Here is a 22,151-nt window from a genome sequence, read left to right as displayed (position 1 = left end):
TCGCTCGTGCACATGATATACACAAAATAGAGGGTTTGAACCTTGCGGCTCAGCACGAGAAAACCAATCTCGACGATGATACTCATGCGAAAAAACAATTTCTACAAAGAAATTACAACACATATGTTTCCTAAAGATCCCTCTAAACACCCGCATCAAGTTTTAGAAGGATCTTTAGAAAAAGTATGTGTTGTGATTTCTTTGTAGAAATTGTTTTTGTGCGTGAGTACCATCATCGAGATTAGTTTTCTCGTGCTGAGACACAAGGTTCAAACCCTCTATTTCGTGTACATCATGTGCGCGGGTGAGAGGCTACTGCCGCTGAAGGTGGAGTGTCGTGAAAGGTCGGGATGCAACAACAGATCGGATCTCGCATCGAGGTTAGGTTCATATCAGGTGGTATTCAGAGCAAGGTTGTTCACGACACTGTGCAGAAGATAATTGGATTATCATGGAAGCTAAGCAATGGATTTCAATTGGAGGAGGAAGGTCGATGGGATGGGATTTTTCATACTCGTATTGTGGTACTGGAGAGATTGTAAGGGCATATTTCTCCCTATGCGGTTTTGGTGATTGATGACAATGCATTTGTGGACTAATCGTGTGCATTGAGCTTTTCAGAGATCTCATGTATAGGCACAAGACGATTTGGTGCCCCTTAGAGCCTATCGAAGACAGCGGTTATCTATGTTTCTTTTTGGTGTATTTGAGCCATAGGAAAGTTGTACTATTAAGAAGGGGTCCGCTTACGAATGTTTAGGGTGGAGCACGAGTCGTTTACCCTTGTCTATGCAAAGATGAAGGCCTCCATAGTGCTATAGTTTTTGTGGCATGCGGTAGTACTGCTCAAGGGAGCAGTAGTACCACAGTTGCCCACGGTAGTACCACCAAGGTATGCGGTAGTACCGCGTTGTGCGGTAGTACTGCTCCTCCCGAGCAATAGTAACGTGGCCTCTAGCCCAGAACACTGGCATGCACAGAACTAGGAGCGGAAGTACAAATTTACTTTTGCACCCTACGTGGTAGTACCGCTCCCTGGGAACGGTAGTATCGTGCCGGATTTTCGCATAGTCCAGATCTCAGCAGAAGTGGCCACGGATGTAATTTTATCAATCCTTGCCTTCCCAGCCCAGACGAACCCTGCCTTGCGGTAGTAACGCAAGGGCGCGTGGTAATACCGGTCCAGCGGTTCTACTGCTCGTTGCTACACGCAACAGGGCCTCGTCTGGTCTCTGCCACGCGAGCGGTAGTACCACACGGCCGAGTGGTAGTACCGCAAGCTCCTGTGGTAGTACCACGAGCGTGTGCGGTAGTATGGCATGTCGCGGGCTGAATAAGTGGGTGACGGTTGGATCTTTCCCCCCACTATATAAAGGGGGTCTTCTTCCCCAAGTTGATCACATCTTCCCTCCCCAAGCTCCATTGTTGCTCAAAGCTCCATTTTCGCCCGATCTCTCTCCTTAGCCAATCAAACTTGTTGATTTTCTAGGGATTGGTTGAGAAGGCCTCGATCTACACTTCCACCAAGAGAAATTTGATTCCCCCCACTAATCCCTTGCGGATCTTGTTACTCTTAGGTGTTTGAGCAGCCTAGACGGCTGAGGTCACCTAGGAGCCATATTCCATTGTGGTGAAGCTGCATGGTGTCTTTGGGAGTCTCCAATTAAGTTGTGGAGATATCCCCAACCTTGTTTGTAAAGGTTCGGTCGTCGCCTACAAGGGCACCAATAGTGGAATCACGGCATCTCGCATTGTGTGAGGGCGTGAGGAGAATACGGTGGCCCTAGTGGCTTCTTGGGGAGAATTGTGCCTCCACACCGCTCCAACGGAGACATACTTCCTCTCAAAGGGAAGGAACTTCGGTAACACATCCTCGTCTCCACCGGCTCCACTCTTGGTTATCTCTCACCTTTACTTGTCCTAGCTTATATTGTGTTGTATCCTTTGCTTGCTTGTGTACTTGTTGTTGTTGCATCATATAGGTTGTTCACCTAGTTGCACATCTAGACAACCTACTTTGATGCTAAGTTTAATTTGGTCAAGAAAAGTTAAAAATTGTTAGTTGCCTATTCACCCCCCCTCTAGTCAACCATATCGATCCTTTCAATTGGTATCAGATCCTCGTCTCTTTATTAAGGACTTTGCCGTTCGAAGAGTATGGTTGACACCACGGACGAGGTGGAGAATCACCCCAATGTGAATCCCACTTTGTCCGTGGCCGATGCGGGGTCCTCGGTCTCTCGTGAGGAGTTCAATGTGGCTATGTACACATTGAAAACCTCCATGACGGCCAAGGTTAAAGGCATGTTTAAGGAGTTTCTTAATGGGCTTAAATTATCCACCAAACCTTGGGAAGTGGTTGATCCCTCTAACAAGGTGACGGATGCTAACTCCAAAAAGGGGGAAGCTAGTAGTGAGCATACTTCTATGCCTAGTGGTAGAAGTGGGAGTGGCATCTTTGCCCATGTTGAACCTCCACTTACTTATGGAGGACCGGTTCCCTCCACTCATATGAATCATGTTGGTCCTCCTCCTAAGCTTGTGAAAAATGAGGACTTTGATTCGTGGGTGTATAGCTTTAAACGTCATTTAAATCATAGTTCTACTAATCTTTGGAGAATTATTGAGCAAGGTTTCTACCCGCACGACCCAAGCAACTTCACTCCTAGAGAAGCCGTGGGTCATCAATTCAATGAGTCCGCTCTTTTCATTTTCCAAGAAGCAATTCCTCCCAAAGATATTGCACACCTCCGACCTTTCACCGTGGCCAAGGAAGCATGGCAACATGTTGTTTCCATTTACAAGGGAAGTGCTATCATTCAAATGCTCCAACTTTGAAGTGGTACAAGATGAAGCCGATGAGTTTGCTATGAATGAAGATGAAGAACCTCGTGAGCTTTACCGGAGATTAACCACTCTCGCGATCTCACTCTAAGATCGTGGGAGCAAAGATATGGATAACAATTGGATAAAGTGCAAGTTTCTCAAGGCCATGATGCCCTACCACAAGGCCATGTCATCTGTCGTCCATCAAAGGCCGGACATTCAAGCCGTGTCCTCAAGTGAAGTGTTGGATGAGTTTGTTGCTATGAAGATCTTGGACAAGACCGCCGACAATGCGGTGTTGCATTCTCAACGATCAAAGAAGCCCAACATTGCTTTGAAGGTCAAGGATAGTGAGGGAGTCCTGGATTAGGGGGTGTCCGGATGGCCGGACTATGACCTTTGGCCGGACTCCCGGACTATGAAGATACACGATTGAAGACTTCGTCCCGTGTCCGGATGGGACTTTCCTTGGCGTGGAAGGCAAGCTTGGCGATATGATATGTGGATCTCCTCCCATTGTCACCGACTCTGTGTAACCCTAGCCCTCTCCGGTGTCTATATAAACCGGAGAGTTTTAGTCCGTAGGACGAACAACAATCATACCATAGGCTAGCTTCTAGGGTTTAGCCTCTCTGATCTCGTGGTAGATCAACTCTTGTACTACCCATATCATCAATATTAATCAAGAAGGAGTAGGGTTTTACCTCCATCGAGAGGGCCCGAACGTGGGTAAAAACATCGTGTCCCTTGTCTCCTGTTACCATCCGCCTAGACGCACAATTCGGGACCCCCTACCCGAGATCCGCCAGTTTTGACACCGAAATTGGTGCTTTCATTGAGAGTTCCTCTGTGTCATCACCTTTAGGCCCGATGGCTTCTTCGATCATCAACCACGACGCGGTCCAGGGTGAGACTTTTCTCCCCGGACAGATCTTCGTATTCGGCGGCTTTGCATTGCGGGCCAATTCACTTGGCCATCTGGAGCAGATCGAAAGCTACGCCCCTGGCCATCTGGTCAGATTTGGAAGTTTAAACTACACGGCTGACATCCGCGGAGACTTGATCTTCGACGGATTCGAGCCACAGCCAAGCGCGCTGCACTGTCACGATGGGCGTGATCTAGCTCTACCGCCGGACAATGCCCAGAACGCCGTTCAAGTGTCCGCTCCGACCCTTAGCTCGGAGCCGACTGCGCCGGTCAAGGACGGGTGGCTGGACACCGCCTCGGGGGCTGCAATCTCTATGGTGATCGAGCCGAACACCAATCTTGACCTTCATGGAGCTCATGACTCCAAGGTGCCGGACTCCGTTCCGGACTCCGAATCTTCCGCACCCCTCCCGATCGAACCCAATTGGGCTCCGATCATGGAGTTCACCGCCGCGGACATCTTTCAACACTCGCCCTTTGGCGACATCCTGAATTCACTAAAGTATCTCTCTTTACCAGGAGAGCCCTGGCCGGACTATGGTCAGCAGGGTTGGGATGTGGATGACGAAGAAATTTGAAGCCCACCCACCACTCACTTCGTATCCACTGTCGACGGTTTAACCGACATGCTCGACTTCGACTCCGAAGACATCGACGGTATGGACGCCGATGAAGGAGACGACCAAGAACCAGCTCCTATAGGGCACTGGAAAGCCACCTCGTCATACGAAATATACATGGTGGACACCCCAAAAGAAGGGGATGGCGACGGAACAACGGAGGATGACCCCTCCAAGAAACAGCCTAAGCGCCGGCGTCAGCGGCGCCGCTCTAAATCCCGCCAAAGCAAAAACGGCGAGTCCGGCACCGGAGACAATAACACCCCGGACAGTGCCGAAGACAACCCCCTCCAGCAGGATTCAGCGCAGGAGGATGGAGAAGCCAGCCCTCATGAGAGAGCGGCAGACAGAGAGGTCGAGGACGATAATTACATGCCTCCCTCCGAAGACGAAGCAAGCCTCGACAATGATGAATTTGTCATGCCTGAGGACCCTGTCGAACAAGAGCGTTTCAAACGCAGGCTCATGGCCACGGCAAGCAGCCTCAAGAGAAAATAGCAGCATCTTAGAGCTGACCAAGACTTGCTAGCCGACAGATGGACGGAAGTCCTCGCTGCCGAAGAGTACAAACTCGAACGCCCCTCTAAGAGCTACCCAAAGTGCAGGCTGCTACCCCAACTAGAGGAGGAAGCAACTAAACCTACATCACCAGCGTATGATGCGGCCGATCGGCCACCCCGTGGCCGCGACAGAGAGGCCTTTCGGCCGTCAACTCAAGCCGCACCCCAGCGCCGCTCAAAAAGTGCCAAGGCACGGGGAAACATGCCAGACATGCGAGACGTATTGGAGGACAAGGCAAGGCAAACAAGATCGATCTACGGATTGCGTGGGCGCCCCACGACACGTGACGATAACCGTCACGCCGGATATGGCAAATACGGCCAGGACGAGCACAACAGACAAAGCTCATCCGAGCTACGTCGTGATATAGCCCAGTACAGAGGCGCCGCACACCCACTATGCTTCACAGATGAAGTAATGGATCATCAAATCCCCAAGGGTTTTAAACCCGTAAACATCGAATCATACGATGGCACAACAGATCCTGCGGTATGGATTGAGGATTATCTCCTTCATATCCACATGGCCCGTGGTGATGATCTACACGCTATCAAATACCTCCCACTCAAGCTTAAAGGACCGGCTCGGCATTGGCTTAATAGCTTGCCAGTAGAGTCAATTGGTTGCTGGGAGGACCTGGAATCCGCATTCCTTGACAATTTCCAGGGCACCTATGTGCGACCACCAGACGCCAATGACTTAAGCCACATAATTCAGCAGCCAGAGGAATCGGCCAGACAATTCTGGACACGGTTCCTAACCAAGAAAAATCAAATAGTTGACTGTCCGGACGCAGAGGCCCTCGCAGCCTTCAAGCATAACATCCGAGACGAATGGCTTGCCCGGCACCTAGGACAGGAAAAGCCAAAATCCATGGCAGCTCTCACGACACTCATGACCCGCTTTTGCACGGGAGAAGACAGCTGGCGAGCTCGTAGCAATAACATGACCAAGAGCCCTAGTAATTCGGATACCAAGGAAAACAATGGCAGGTCGCGTCGCAACAAGCACAAACGCCGCATTAACGGTGACAACATTGAGGATACGGCGGTTAATGCCGGATTCATAGGCTCTAAATCTAGTCAGCGGAAAAAGCCATTCAAAAGAAATACTCAGGTCCCGTCCAGTTTAGACCGGATACTCGATCGCTCGTGCCAGATACACGGCACCCCCGAACAACCAGCCAATCACACCAACAGGGATTGTTGGGTGTTCAAGCAGGCAGGCAAGTTAAGTGCCGAAAACAGAGACAAGGGGCTGCATAGCGATGACGAGGAGGAGCCCCGGCCGCCGAACAAAAAAGGACAGAAGGGCTTTCCCCCACAAGTGTGGATGGTGAACATGATATACGCAACCCACATCCCCAAAAGGGAATGCAAGCATGCGCTCAGGGACGTATATGCATTGGAGCCAGTCGCCCCAAAGTTCTACCCATGGTCCTCCTGCCCGATCACTTTTGATTGAAGGGTCCACCCCACTAGCATTCGTCACGGCGGATTCGCCGCATTGGTCTTAGACCCAATCATTGATGGATTTCACCTCACTAGAGTCCTCATGGACGGTGGTAGCAGCCTGAACCTGCTTTATCAGGATACGATGCGGAAAATGGGCATAGATCCCTCGAGGATTAAACCCGCAAAGACGACCTTTAAAGGCATCATACCAGGTGTAGAGGCCAGCTGTATAGGCTCAGTTACACTCGAAGTGGTCTTCGGAACCCCGGATAATTTCCGAAGCGAGGAGTTAATCTTCGACATAGTCCTTTTCCGCAGTGGCTACCATGCCGTGCTCAGACGAACCGCATTTGCAAAGTTCAATGCAGTGCCGCACTACGCATATCTCAAGCTCAAGATGCCAGGCCCTCGCGGAGTCATTACGGTCAATGGAAACACCGAACGCTCTCTCCAAATAGAGGAGCACACGGCGGCCCTCGCGGCGGAAGTACAAAGTAGCCTCTCAAGGCAATTCTCCAGTCCGGCTGTTAAGCGTCCGGACACCGTCAAGCGCGCCTGGAATAACCTACAACAAGACCGTCTGGCACGTTCCGAGCTAGCATAGCAGTGCGACCCCAACCCCAGCCCTCGGGAGATTGCGAAACCAGTACCACACGTACATAATTACGCTCTAGAAATACCATGGGCATAAGAGGAGGGGCACAACCACGACATGCCCAGAATGCGGCTTAACCGTACTAGGGGCTCCCGATTTTTGTGATTTTTCTTTTTTTTTACTTTCAAGACTCCACTATTCGGAAGACCTGTCCGGCAGTACAACCGCCGAACACATGATGCAACAGCCAGGGAGACAGCAAGCCACGTCGAACATCCAGGTGGTCTCTATAACGAGCTAAATACCTGTCTTACTTAAAGTCTCGCAGCTTGCCCCTGGAGGGGGACATGTCAAATAATCCCATCTCTTGCTTATCGCACTATTTGTATCGTTCTGCTCTCATAGCAACCCTCTAATAAACAATATATAGCTCTTGTCTATTATTGCATTTATTTCTTACGTATGTTCAATTTTGACATTATGCAACCATACACTTTGTTACGGCCAATACACCAGGGGCTTAATTACTCCAGAATACGGTGTGAGAAGACCTAACACTCCCATGAGTGCGGCACCCCGAACTTATAGCATTATATGCATCGGCTCCGAATCATGTCTTGGGTCAATAGTTGGGTTTGCCCAGGTCCCATGTTTTGGTACCTTACGTTCCGCTATATCGGCTAAGGTAGCGCCGGGAGAACTACTGCGATTGTGCCCCAGTTGAGCTGGGTTAACACCTCAGTAGAGAAAGCTAAAACTGACCGTCATGATAGGGCGAGAGCCGGTCGCTGTTCGCGAGGTTTTTTGAGTCCTTAAAGACTTATGCCGCTTAGAGCGAGGAGCTGGCTTTGTCCGGCCTAGGCGTGGATAGCGCCCCGAACTCGGTCTTCCGAATACTAGGGGCTTCGCCGAAATTTAAAATTATAGAATTCTATGGCTAAGTGAGAGTGATAAAGAATTATAAGTCCGATTGCCTTGTTCATTGTGCTGAGCGCCTCCCTCGACGGACCCAAGAATGGGAACAAGAGCGCTTAGGTTTATCCCGAACACCCCAGCACTCGTGGCATGGGGGTAGAAGCCGACGACTTGCATCTCTCAGGTTTAATAAACGGCCGCATAGAAGGTAATATTTTAAATTCAAAATGCGTTGCTTAGCGCATATGAACAAGTTTTCAGCGCACAGGACAAACACGAGCGAGTTTACTCAAAAATTACATCCCTGGTACATTCATTCGCCACAAGGCGGGCACCCTTCAAGACGCCGTCATAATACATCTCGGGCCTGCGATGCTCCTTCCCTTCCAGTGGCCCTTCTGTCACCAGGTTCTCAACATCCAGCTTGCCCTAGTGCACTTTAGCACGAGCAAAAGCCCTACGGGCACCTTCGATGCATACGGAGCGCTTGATGATTTCAAGCCGCGGACAGGCATCCACCAGCCGCCTCACCAGCCCGAAGTAGCTCTCACGCAGGACCTCCCCAGGCCACAGCCGGCCTATAAGGCCCTTTGAGGGAGTCTTGGATTAGGGGCTGTCCGGATGGCCAAACTATAACCTTTGGCCGGACTCCCGGACTATGAAAATACAAGATTGAAGACTCCGTCCCGTGTCCGGATGGGACTTTCCTTGGTGTGGAAGGCTAAGTGAAGTGTTGGATGAGTTTGTTGCTATGAGGATCTTGGACAAGACCGCCGACAATGCGGTGTTGCATTCTCAACGATCAAAGAAGCCCAACATTGCTTTGAAGGTCAAGGCTAGTGAGGGAGTCCTGGATTAGGGGGTGTCCAGATGGCCGGACTATGACCTTTGGCCGGACTCCCGGACTATGAAGATACACGATTGAAGACTTCGTCCCGTGTCCGGATGGGACTTTCCTTGGCGTGGAAGGCAAGCTTGGCAATATGATATGTGGATCTCCTCCCATTGTAACCGACTCTGTGTAACCCTAGACCTCTCCGGTGTCTATATAAACCGGAGAGTTTTAGTCCGTAGGACGAACAACAATCATACCATAGGCTAACTTCTAGGGTTTAGCCTCTCTGATCTCGTGGTAGATCAACTCTTGTACGACCCATATCATCAATATTAATCAAGCAGGAGTAGGGTTTTACCTCCATCGAGAGGGCCCGAACCTGGGTAAAAACATCATGTCCCTTGTCTCCTGTTACCATCCGCCTAGACGCACAGTTCGGGACCCCCTACCCGAGATCCGCCGGTTTTGACACCGACATTGGTGCTTTCATTGAGAGTTCCTCCGTGTCATCGCCTTTAGGCCCGATGGCTTCTTCGATCATCAACCACAACGCGGTCCAGGGTGAGATCTTTCTCCCCGGACAGATCTTCGTATTCGGCGGCTTCGCACTGCGCGCCAACTCGCTTGGCCATCTGGAGAAGATTGAAAGCTATGCCCCTGTCCATCAGGTCAGGTTCAGAAGTTTAAACTACACGGCCGACATCCGTGGGGACTTGATCTTCGACGGATTCGAGCCACGGCTGAACACGCTGCACTGTCACGATGGGCATGAACGAGCTCTGCCGCCGGACAACACCCAAAGCATCGCTCAGGTGCCCGCTCCGACCATTAGCTTGGAGCTGACTGTGCTAGTCGGGGATGGACCATTGGATGCCACCCCGGGAGCCGCAATCTCTACGGTGATAGAGCCGAATACCAGCCTAGTCCTTTGCAGGGCCCGTGACTCCAAGGTGCCGGACTATGTTCCGGAGTCCGTATATCCCGCACCTCTTCCAATCGAACCCGGTTGGGCTCCGATCATGGAGTTCACCGCCACGAACGTCTTTCAGCACTCGCCCTTTGGCGATATCCTGAATTCACTAAAGTCTCTCTTTGTTAGGAGAGCCCTGGCCGAACTACGGTCAGCATGGTTGGGATACGGACGACGAAGAAATTCAAGGCCCACCCACCAACCACTTCGTAGCCACTATCGACAATTTAACCGACATGCTCGACTTTGACTCCGAAGACATCGACGGTATGGACGCCGATGAAGGAGACGACCAAGAACCAGCACCTATAGGGAACTGGAAAGCCACCTCGTCATATGACATATACATGGTGGACACCCGAAAAGCAGGGGATGGCGAGGAAATAATGGAGGATGACCCCTCCAAGAAGCAACCCAAGCGCCGACGTCAGCGGCGCCACTCTAAGTCCCGCCAAAGCAAAAACGGCGATTTCGGCACCGGAGATAACAACACGCCGGACAGTGCCGAAGATAACCCCCTCCAGCAGGATTCAGTGTAGGAGGAAGCAGGAGCCAGCCCTCATGAGAGGGCGGCCGACAGAGAGGTTGAGGACGACAACTATATGCCTCCCTCCAGCAGAGTTGCCAAGAGGTCCCTCGCCCCCAAGAAGCTGCCTGAGTGCTCCCTGCTCCGGCCCGTCACGACCATGCTCCTGTTCCAGCATGCCAAGACCCCGCGCTGCTCCCAGCTGTAGCGCATGGGGACCCACAAGACCAAGCTCTTCGTCACCAAAGGCCTCCCGTGGCCACAGCAGGCTGCCACGCCTTCACCACCGAGCTGCGCAGTGTCGCATGGCCCAGCAAGTTCAAGCCAGACTTGCCTCCTCGCTATGACAGCATGGCCGACCCTGTGGAGTTCCTCCAGCTCTACGAGCTGGGCATCGAAGCCGCCAACGGGGACGAGAAGGTCATGGCAAACTGGTTTCCCATGGCACTCAAGGACGGGGCCAGCACCTGGCTCCTGAACCTAGCTCCTGGCATGATCTCCTCCTGGGATGAGATGCGCACCCACTTCATCGCCAACTTCGAAGGTACTCGTGACCGGCCGCCTGCCGTGAGTGACATGCGTCGCATCAAGCAGCAACTAGGGGAGACCCTGCAGAAGTACATCCAGCGCTTCAACAATGCACGCCTCCAGATTCCCAAGGTGACCGAGGAGGCCATCATCTCAGCCTTCTCCGACGGTGTGCGTGACGTCAAGATGAAGGAGGAGCTGGCGATGCATGAAGATATATGCACTTCCTTGGAGCTGTTTAACTTGGCGACAAAGTGTGCCAGGGCTGAGGAAGGGCGCCTTTCCCTCCTCGAGCTGCCAGCCGCAGACCCAGAAGAGAAGAAATCCAAGGCCAAGGACGTGAAGCGCAAGGGGGCTGCCGTGCTCGCGGCAGAACTAGACACCAAGCGGGGGAGAGATTAGCCCGAGTCTTTCAAGGGCAGTCGGTGTTGTGTGTACCACGACCTCCACACCCACAACACCAACGAATGTCAAGAGCTCCAAGCCGTGCGAGAAGGGAGGACCGGCCGACGCCCCGACCGCAACGATCGAGGCTACGGCCAAGGAGGAGGAAGGAACGCAGGACGCTGGGAAGACCGCGGCCCTCGCCAAGGGTGGCGCGACCGACCTCACGAGGATCGTTGGCAGGATCAGCCTCGCGAGGGAGACTGGAGGGATCAACCTCACGAGGATCGTCCGCAAGGAAACGCAGGCCTCCCTCCTCTGTCGCCGCAACCAAGGAGAAACGAGGACCATCATCAGGACGAGGGGGCTGGGGGCTTCCAGGAGCCGCGCGCTATCGCTTGCATCCTGGGCGGAGCTCAAGCCCCAGCCTCTCAATGCATCTTCAAGCAGTTTACCCTTGAAGTGAATGTAGTCCTCCCCAAGCTTGAAGCCACGCACCCTCTCAGGTGGTCAGCATGTGCCATCATGTTTAGCTCAGCGGATCAGCTCAAGTGCGCGGCCACAGCCGGAGTCCTCCCGATGCTTTGCTCCCCAATCATCAGCAACGTGCAAGTCACCAGGACTCTCGTCGACGGTGGGGCAGGGCTCAACGTCCTGTCCGTAGAGACATTCAACAATCTCCAAGAGCCTTACAATCAGCTTCAGCCAACCAAGCCTTTCTCCGGAGTCACCGATGGCTCCACGGTTCCGATTGGGCAAGTCCGCCTCCCTGTCACCTTCGGGGCGCGCAACAACTACCGCACTGAGCTCATCGACTTCAACGTCGCCCACATTCGCCTGCCATACAACGCCATCCTCGGGTACCCAGCTCTCGCCAAGTTCATGGTCGTGACTCATCATGGCTACAACGTCCCCAAGATGCCAGGAAGTGGTGGAGTCATCACGGTTCCTTGTGAAGAAAGAGACGCAGTGTGTTCCCTGGAGCGAGCTTTTCAGGTCGCATCACTTGAAGACCCAGATCGCGGGAGCGGGAGGTTCCCTGAGATCGCTCCCAAGAAGAAGAAGACATCGCCAGGCCCGACCCCTCAGGAGGCAGGCCCCTCAGGGTCTGCGCCTACTCAGGGGGCACCTCCTTCTGTCACATAGGAAGGCGCGCCTGGCGCCCTCCTCAAGAAAGGCTCGGGGGCTCCCTCCTGGAGGGCCACCGGCCTTGCTAAGGTCACGAGGGAGGTGCTTGGGCACCACTTGGAGGCGTGTTTCAAAGCATGCTTCCCTCGGGAAGGAACAAGGCAAGGAGGGCCAAACCCTCAGGAGTTCGTCAGTCAGATCACGCAGGAGTTGCAGGAGTCAAGAGTCATGAGTGGCAGCCGCCGCTTACCCGCCGCAGCTCCCCATCCAGGCGAGGATGGTGGGCTGCGCGTCTGCATCGACATCCTAGGGCTCAACCGAGCCGCCTCTCAGGACCGCTTCTGGCCCTCACACGTGGGGCGCTGCGAAGGCCCACCCTACAGCTACGTTTGCATGCCCTACGGCTTGCCGAACGCGGCCTCCACATACCAGCACCTCATGGGGAGCATCCTGGAGGCTCAGGAGGCCAGGCGTTCCGCAGTCCTAGCGGAGATGGAGATGGTCCATGAGGAGCTACCAGCGCCTCCGGAACCTCCCGAGGCTCCTGGGCCTAGGGGCTCGTGAAGATCGGCTTCCGCAGCCCACGACGTCTGCTACTTCAACACCCCTTCGTCTTCAACGCTATCAAGTGACATCCTTCAAGTTTCGTTTCCAGCTGGGAGCGCCCCCCAGGGCTGCATTATTCCCAAGCCGCGTGGGTCCGTCCCTGCAGCATGTATCCCCTTTTTACTTTATGTTCCTAGCTTACTTTGTTGGAGGCGCCCCTCGGGCTGCATCATCCCCAAGCCACTCGTGCCAGACCCAGTGATGTCTGCGTTCCCTGCATCTATCTAAATGAACTCGCTTCTTCGTGATTAACGTGCTTGACCTAGTTGCCCGCTCAACTGACACCAACCGATGGAGCTGCACCCCGACGGCACAACGCTTGCGCATGGGTTCGTCCCTGCAATGCCAAAAAACCTGAATGGCTGAGCTCTGGCCGCGGCAGCCCCGCACAGCGCCACCTCGTCAGGCCTTCAGTGCCTCATCACCTCTCCAAAGAAACCAATGGCTGACCGCCGCTTGTCATAGCGGATTCTTGTTCTTCTTGTGGTGGGCCTGCAGGATCCCTTCAAGGAGCAGCGCCGGGCGAGGCCCTCATGGCGTCTTCTTCACTCTCGTCCGCGCGAACTGCTTGCATGTTAAAGGCGGGGCACCTGAGCATCACGACTCATGGGCTCCTACTAGCTCTCCAGCCCTCATCCTATGGCCTTGTCCACGGCATCGCGACCTGGCATACCAGCGACAGCTGAGACCCGCTCGAGGGCCGGGACCCAAGGACGTAGAGAAGAAAGGGGTGCAAAGGAGAGAGGGAAGAGGCACGCGGGGACCTCGCCAGGCAACCCCTCACCGGCCGATGCGCGGACCTAGCGCCGCACCAGGAAGCGGTTCCTGACTCTCGAGATAAGTCACCCTCCAGAAACACTAGCTATCACAACACCGTCCCCGCATCCAATGCAATCTCGTGTTAGCGACGTCGCACTCCTTTCTCACCGAACGATGGCTGCTTGAGCACTAAAGGGGACCTCCTGAGCATCGCAACTCAGGGGCTCTTACTGGACCCCGGGCCGCTCACCTCCTGGCCTTAACCACGGCATCACGACCTGGCATAGCAGCGACGGCTGAAGCCTGCCTTGGGACCGGGACCTATCGGTGCAGAGCAGCGAGCCCTCGTAAGGTTTGAAAGGAAGAACTAAGCTAAGACGGAATAAGTATCTCGCACTACTTCACGACAAGGACTATATTAACAAACAGAACCACATGCATCTTACAAGCCCCCACGGGGAGCACTTTCCGATTCCTCGTAGGGAACAGAGGGAACAGGTCCTAGAGAACGCTAACCACATGTGCCTCCGCAAGAGACGCCATCATCAACAGTGGGCCGTCAGGCACCGACGCCAACCTCATCCAGATCAGAGGCGGCGGTGGCCTAACGAGCCCGTCCTGCTCCGATAGCGGCGCAGGCTCGGGGGCTCGTAGCTGTCATCGCTCGTCTCCGGAGTCGCGAAGAGCTCGGCGGAGTCGCTGGATCCTCCGGCGCCCCCGCCGCCTGAGGAGCCGCTGAGGGAGCGAACGTCGAGCCTGGTCCTCGCCGCGGCAGGGCCCCGACCACCTCTCTCAGGGCAGCACTCCAGCCGGCGTCCGTCCGCGTTGAAGAACTTGAAGAGCATCATGGAAGCACTGTCGTACTCCAGGTGGATCGCGAGGGCGCCCCTCGTCCTCCAGACCCGGGCGATCTCGCCCCAACCTCGAGTCATGAAGACTTTGCCCGGGGCAACGACCGCGACCTCCGCTTCGGTCGCGAGGGTGTTGCAGCCGGTGTGCTGCAACCAGAGCTTTAAGTATCCCCCTTGCGGCATCACGAAGGCGAAGGAGGGAGGAAGGCGAATCCAAGACTGAGGAGGCATGGCGGTGTGGAGCACAAACTCTCGGGAGGAGCCCTCGGCATGAACTCCAGGAGGGACAACGCGCACCATCATGACCCGCCGGCGTCGACGGCGGCGTTGTCCATGGCGCTCGACATCAACTCCTGCAGGGCCCTCAAGGTGGTCGTACAAAGGCAGCGGGAACCCTGGCGGCGGCCGCTCGCACCAAGGCCTCGACACCTCCTGCCGGGCGCCCTCGCCTCGACAGCATAGGGCTAGCCATTTCTTCGGCGGAAGCGGGTGGGGACCCTCTCGGGGAGCCTTTCCCTTCTCTTCCGCGGAAAACCGGCAGATCGTAGCCATTGCGATAAGGTGGAGCAAGGAAGGGGAAGAAGAAGAAGCAAGAAGAGATGGACTGGAAGGGCACGCGCCGTTCCGTACTTATAGCCGGAGGAGGCCAACCGCCGGCCTCCATGATCGCAGGTAATCATGACTTTCTTTGCATGCAGAGACTTGTCAATTCGTGCAATCGCCGAGGCGTCGTGGGGAAGCAGGGCCACCCATGACCAACCAACCGCCACGCGGCGCCCAAGGCCGCAGGCTATTAGGGCCCACGGCGCTTCGCACTTGCCCCTTCGCTTCTCTACTCAGCCAAGTTCGGGCACGCCTTGGGCCCGGGGGCTACTGTCGGCGTTCTGGGAACGGGGGTCCCCAGACTTGCCTGCCTGCGGCCTGTGGCGTGGCTCAAGGGGCGGCCCAGCACGACCCATCTTCATCAGCACGAGCTTAGGACCCTCGCGAGGGGCCAAGCCTCGCGGGCTGGACGACAGGGAGCTTCCTCGGGCACGGCCTCGTCAGGCTGGCTCGCGAGGAGGCGGAGAGATCAAGGCGGGGTACCTCACGAGGTGCCCATGACGCAAGCCATGACGACCAAGGGCGCCAGGCGGGCGCCAGCCCGTGCAGTTTCCTCCTTTCCTCTTTGGTGCAAAGGGAGCAAGCACAGGCGAGAGCATCAAGCAAAGGCATCCGTTGTGCAACAAGACCAAGACCGTCGCAACGGCAGGAAGGAAGTCATTGTGGAACCCAAGCCAGCGTCACCGCCAGAGCCTTTGACAGGCGAGGACCAACTTTAGTCAGGATAAGTGTACTAGATGTTCCCCTTCAAAATGGCCAATTGTTGGTACCCTTCCCGCTCAATATTTGGGAAGAGGCCCAGGGCCTTTGCCTATAAATAGGACTAGCCACCCACAAGGTAGAGGAGGATCACCATCGGAAAACCAGTAGGAAGAGCGACTGAACTCCCCCTAGCAGTTCATCACACCTACCAAGAACAGACCCTCGCGAGGTTGTTCTTCCTTGTATTGTTCATCATCAGCCCAAGAGGCAATCCACCACACCACAAACTAGAGTAGGGTATTACACCACAATGGTGGCCCGAACTAGTATAAACCCTGTGTCTCTTGTGTTGTTCCTTTCATAGCTTAGATCTTAGCGAGGCGGCGAGTTGTAGGTAGGCAGAGGGCGAGATCTCCGCACGCACCCCAGTGTTCGAACCTAGAGGGTCTGCCGGAACCCGAACTCCGATAGCGTAGATGGAAAGGGTGGATTCTTATCCCCTTATATGGGCGGCCGAAACTATGTGCCCCCACCAGCCTAGTAAAACCCTCTTATCTCCCAAGCGCCACGATTAATGGCGCGGTTGGGTTACGCACGCCCGTATTGATGAGAATCCCGGAATAAGGGGACACGATCTCTGCTTTGACAAGGCGTGCCAAGGAAACCGCCTCGCTAAACACGCTGAGGTGGGACAGTAAAACGATTCTAATAAAGGCTAGGGTGTGGCATGATGTCATGCTACAGAATATGTTAGCAGATTAGATTTGTGCGAATATTATTCTCTCTACGGTGGTATGTGGAAACTATTTTGCAGAGCCATACACTATCCTTGTGTTCAACATCTTCTATGAAGTATTCGGAGGAGGAACCCGCCTTGCAATGCCAAAGACAATTTGCACACCGGACTCGTCGTCATTGAAGCCTGGTTCAGGGGCTATTGAGGGAGTCCTGGATTAGGGGGTGTCTGGATGGCCGGACTATGACCTTCGGCCGGACTCCCGGACTATGAAGATACACGATTGAAGACTTCGTCCCGTGTCCGGATGGGACTTTCCTTGGCGTGGAAGGCAATCTTGGCGATACGATATGTGGATCTCCTCCCATTGTAACTGACTCTGTGTAACCCTAGCCCTCTCCGGTGTCTATATAAACCGGAGAGTTTTAGTCCGTAGGACGAACAACAATCATACCATAGGCTAGCTTCTAGGGTTTAGCCTCTCTGATCTCATGGTAGATCAACTCTTGTACTACCCATATCATAAATATTAATCAAGCAGGAGTAGGGTTTTACCTCCATCGAGAGGGCTCGAACCTGGGTAAAAACATAGTGTCCCTTGTCTCCTGTTACCATCCGCCTAGACGCATAGTTCGGGACCCCCTACCCGAGATCCGCCGGTTTTGACACCGACAGCTAGTTTGGAAGAAGAGGAAGAAGAGGAATGTTGTCCCGGAGACACCAAGTATGCTTATCATGAGCACATGGCTCTCGCGTCATGGCAATTTCGGAGCAAGAAAAACACAAGGCCCAACTTCAACAAGAACAACTCAAGTGGCACCAAGGGCAAGCAATGTGTGAGGACATGCTATAATTGTGGCAATGTGAGCCGCTTTGTTGCGGAATGCCCGTACAAGAAGAGGGAAGACAATGGAGGTAAGCTTATCTGAAAATACAAGGTCAAGTCCTTCCCCAACAAGAACAACTTCACCAAGAAAACTCCTCCCAAGGGGTTGGTGGCACAAGAAGAGTACAATGAGGATGATTATGATGATGATGAAGACGGTGAGACGGTTGCCATGGCCTTCGTTTCCATTGCAACAACTCTACGGGTATCCCTCTTTGACTCACCCAATGAGAACATCACCGCCAAGTGCCTCATGGCTAAATCCACCAACAAGGTAACCCCCAACATCAAAACCACCATCACTACTAATCCTTCCTTGATGGATTGCATTGATGAAAGTGAGGGGTCGAAGGGGGAAGAAAATGAATATGAGTATTTTATGAGTAAACTCAAGAGTAAATCCAATAAGCACTTCGTTGCTCTCTTGGAACAACTTGGTGAAGCCAATGACATGATCGAGGCTCACGAAGAAACCATCTCTAAGATGGAAGAGCATGGTTGTTATTATGCCGATGAGATATCAGATCTCTCTAATGCGCTTGAGGAAGAGCATGGTCATCGTTTGGCTCTTGAGGAGTCACATAGCGATGATCGTGCTAAATTAAAGAAAGATCTTTATCATGCTCTTGTTGTATCTCGTGTGCTCAATTCCGAGAAATCTAAACTTGGGGTTGACCATGCTAGACTCAAGGAGGAGTTTGACATACTTGACAAGGCTCACAAGGCATTGAAGAGTGCTCATGCAAGCCTCAAAGAGTCTCATGATCAACTCCAAGTGAAGCTAACTAAGGAGAAAGCCATGTTTCCTCATATGGTTTTAATTGATAATGCAAATGCTACTAACCCGTGTTGTAAGCATGTGCATCTTGTGGAGGAGAATGCCAAGTTCAAGGAGCAACTTGAGAAAGGCCTTGTGACGTGCATACAAGGAGAGCAGAACCTCAACGACCTTTTGAGCAATCCAAAGGAAGTTGTGGCCAAGGAGGGGATTGGGTTTGCACCCATGTCCAAGAAGAAGAAGAAGAATGACAAGACCACACAACCTCCTCCTCTCAACCAAACCTTTGTGCACGAGGGAGAGGGTACTCCTAAGGAGAAGAAGAAGAACACGAAGGGTGGCGGTGTCAAAAGAAGGGCAATGCCACTCCCTAAAACCGGCGATTTTAACCCTTCTTATGTGTTATACCATGCTAGTGATGGGCATGTTTATGCCAAATTTGTTGGTTCTTCTTATGAGTACATTGAATGGTCTATTTGGGTTCCTAAGACCCTTGTTGATAACATCAAAGGACCCATTACAAAATGGGTACCTAAAACCAAGCATTGATCTCTTGTAGGTGTTTGCTTCTGGTGGTGGGTCATGGTTGCTCGATAGTGGACCCACAAATCATATGACCGGAAGCAAGGACTTGGTGGTGGACGTGCATAAAGTTTCATCTATGCTCACGAATATCAAATGGGGTGATGCTTCATCTTCTAAGGTATTGGGGCTTGGCAAGGTTGTCATTTCTCATGATCTCACGATCTAAGTCATGCTTGTTGAGTCCCTTGCATACAACTTACTTTCCGTTCGTCAACTTGCACTCATGGGCTTTGCCACTTTCTTTGATATTGATACCATGGCCCTCTTGTGGAGCAAGACCCTTAAAGTAGCCTTTGTTGGGCATGTCGAGAATGGTCTTTATGTGATTAACTTTTTGGAGCGACCCACCAAGACCGCAACATGCTTAATGGCTAAAGTTGACGTGGGATGGCTTTGGCATCGCCGTTTAGCCCATGTCAATATGAGATCTTTGCAAAGTCTTCTCAAGGGGGGTAGTGTCTGTGGACTAACAAATATTTGTTTTCCCAAAGATCATGCTTGCAGTGCTTGTATCGAAGGAAAGCTACATGAGAAGGCTCACCCTCCCACGACTATCATCTACTCGAAGAGGCCCTTGGAGCTCCTTCACTTGGATCTCTTTGGGCCTCCATCCTTTGATAGTCTTGTCGGATTACAGTTCCGCAAACCCTTGAAAGGTTCAAACTCTGGGGGTGCGTGCGGAGATCTCAACCTACCCAGCCTGCGTACTCGCGATCCTCCTAGCCTAGCATGACGAGCTCGAAGATACCAAGAGACATGCAATTTATCCTGGTTCGGGCCACCTTGCGGTGTAATACCCTACTACAACGTTTTGGTGGATTGCCTCAAAGGGCTGAGGATGAACTAGTACAGTGGATGAACTGGCCTTAGGAGGTCAGGTGTTATTGAGCTCTAGAGAGCTGGTGGGATGTGAACCAGATCAGATGCAATCTGATCCCCCTCTATGGTGGTGGCTAAGTCCTATTTATAGTGGCCTTGGTCCTCTTCCCAAATGTTGGTGGGAAGGGATCCCACAACGACCGGATTTGAAAGGGGACAAGTAGTACAACTTATCCTCACAAAAGTGGTCTTTTCCTGCAAAACCCCCTGGTCGTGATGCTACGTTGGGCTCGGCGATGACCTCCGTCCTGCCGTCCTGGTGGTTTTGGTCTTGTTGCTCCAGAATGGAAACCTTTGGCTGATTCCTTAGGACTCTGCGCCTGTGGCTTGCCTCCCTTGCACCGAAGAGGAAACTGGGGCTCTACACTCACTGGCGCCCGCCTGGCCTTGGTCGTCATGGCTCACGTCAGCTGAGCCTCATGAGGTACACCTTGCATAGAATTCTCCGCCCCTCGGGAGCCAGCCTAAAGAGGTCGATCCCCTCGGGGATATTGGCGTTGTCCGCCTCGCGAGGCTTGGCCCCTCGCGAGGGTGTTGAGTTGTTGATGTAGAAGCTGGGCCGTACCAGGCCGTCGATGGAGCCACACGGTGGGCCGCAGGCAGGCAAGTCTGGATACCCCCATATCCAGAACGCCGATAGTAGCCCCCGGGCCCAAGGCGTGCTCGGACTTGGCTTCCGGGCCAAGCCAAAGGGAAAGTGCGGAGCACCGCGGGCCCTAACCACCTGCGGCCTTGATGACTCGTGTCGATTGATGGGATGTGGGCGTCTCCACTTCCCCACGCTGCCTCGGCAACTGTTCGACTTGACGGAACAATGCGGCATGTAGAAGATCATCATGGCGCGAGGTCGTGGAGGCTGGCGGTTGTCCTTCCTTGGCTATAAATGTGGGGGAGGGGCTGAGCACCCTGAGGGAGTCCTGGATTAGGGGGTGTCCGGATGTCCGGACTATGAACTTTGGCCGGACGCCCGGACTATGAAGATGCAAGATTGAAGACTTCGTCCCCAGTCCGGATAGGACTCTCCTTGGCGTGGAAGGCAAGCTTGGCGATTCAATATGAAGATCTCCTCCCATTGTAACCGACTCTGTGTAACCCTAGCCCTCTCCGGTGTCTATATAAACCGGAGAGTTTTAGTCCGTAGGACGAACAACAATAATACCATAGGCTAGCTTCTAGGGTTTAGCATCTCTGATCTTGTGGTAGATCAACTCTTGTACTACCCATATCATCAATATTAATCAGGCAGGAGTAGGGTTTTACCTCCATCGAGAGGGCCCGAACCTGGGTAAAAACATCATGTCCCTTGTCTCATGTTACCATCCACCTAGACGCACAGTTCGGGACCCCCTACCTGAGATCCGCCGGTTTTGACACCGACACCCCCCCCCCCGCTCATCTCTCCTTCATCTTCCTGCTGCCCGCTTCTTCTCCTTCTTCGTCTTTCTTCCATGGTGTCACCGAGGAGGTTTTCAGCGGCCGAGAAGGGGAAAGCTTCCAAGGAGGGACCAACCTCTCCGCCTCCCAAGAGTGACCGCAGCCGTCCCCGTAAGCACCCCGCGCCCCCTGCAGCGGCCCCTAGGGGGCGCGGACATGTGCCCCCTAGAGCTGTCGCTTCTCTTGGTGCCGACGGTGGCACCTCTTCTCACGGCGGGGGCCACCGGCTTCGGAGCAGCCCCCATGATGAGGGGAGGCGTGTCATGATCGTGCGCCCTCCTTAGCCGCGCTTCTCCCCGCTGGACGTGCTCCACGAGTTAGGGGTGTGGTCAGAGAGCTCGGCCGGCACCTTGCTCCGACTTTTGCGTTTCTTCACAGGCGAGCTTCCATCCTCGAAGCATGATGGCCTCTAGCTGCAGGCTGACGGCTGCTGCAGCAGAGCTTCGTGGGTTGAGACTGAGGTCGCCGCCTCTGGCAGCGTGGTGCTGACCCGTGGCTGGTAGACGTTCGCCCACGTGCGAGGCCTGGGCGGAAGGTGCACCCTCCACTTCAAGTATGATGGCCTGGCGAACCTCTACGTGAGGGTATTTAGGGAGGACGGACGCCGCGTGGGGTGCTGCCCATAGGATGGCAGCAAGGACGAGGGGTGGCAAAGGTGAGCTTGGCCTTGGTGGTGCGCGCTCCTCTTCTCGTGACGGCGGCTCTTCCTCGGATGAGAGCTCGACTAGTGGTGGCTACGGCCGGCCCCCATGCCATCGCGCTCGGGTCGAGGATGGTGGTGGTTCGTCCCGTCGCAGCGCTCCAGGGAAGCTGGAGAGGAGTCCGGCGTGAGTATGGGGGCCATCGAACTTGGACTCAAGACCGGCCGCGGCCCCAGGTCACCTATGGGGGAACTGGTGGAGCGCCGGGCCACCTTGAGGCGCTACTTGAGGATGCGGCGCTGGTGTCGGGTTCTTACGCCATCGGGTCTTCTTTGTTTATCCTTTCCTTTCTCCTGTAATTAAAAAAAAGATGGTGTACCCCGCCGGGGCGTGTAATGAATTATGGAAGTTATGGCCTTTA

The sequence above is a fragment of the Triticum aestivum genome, chromosome 6B, assembly GCF_018294505.1.
Source record: "Triticum aestivum cultivar Chinese Spring chromosome 6B, IWGSC CS RefSeq v2.1, whole genome shotgun sequence".
Classification (NCBI taxonomy): Eukaryota; Viridiplantae; Streptophyta; class Magnoliopsida; order Poales; family Poaceae; genus Triticum; species Triticum aestivum.
This window is presented reverse-complemented; position numbering follows the sequence as displayed.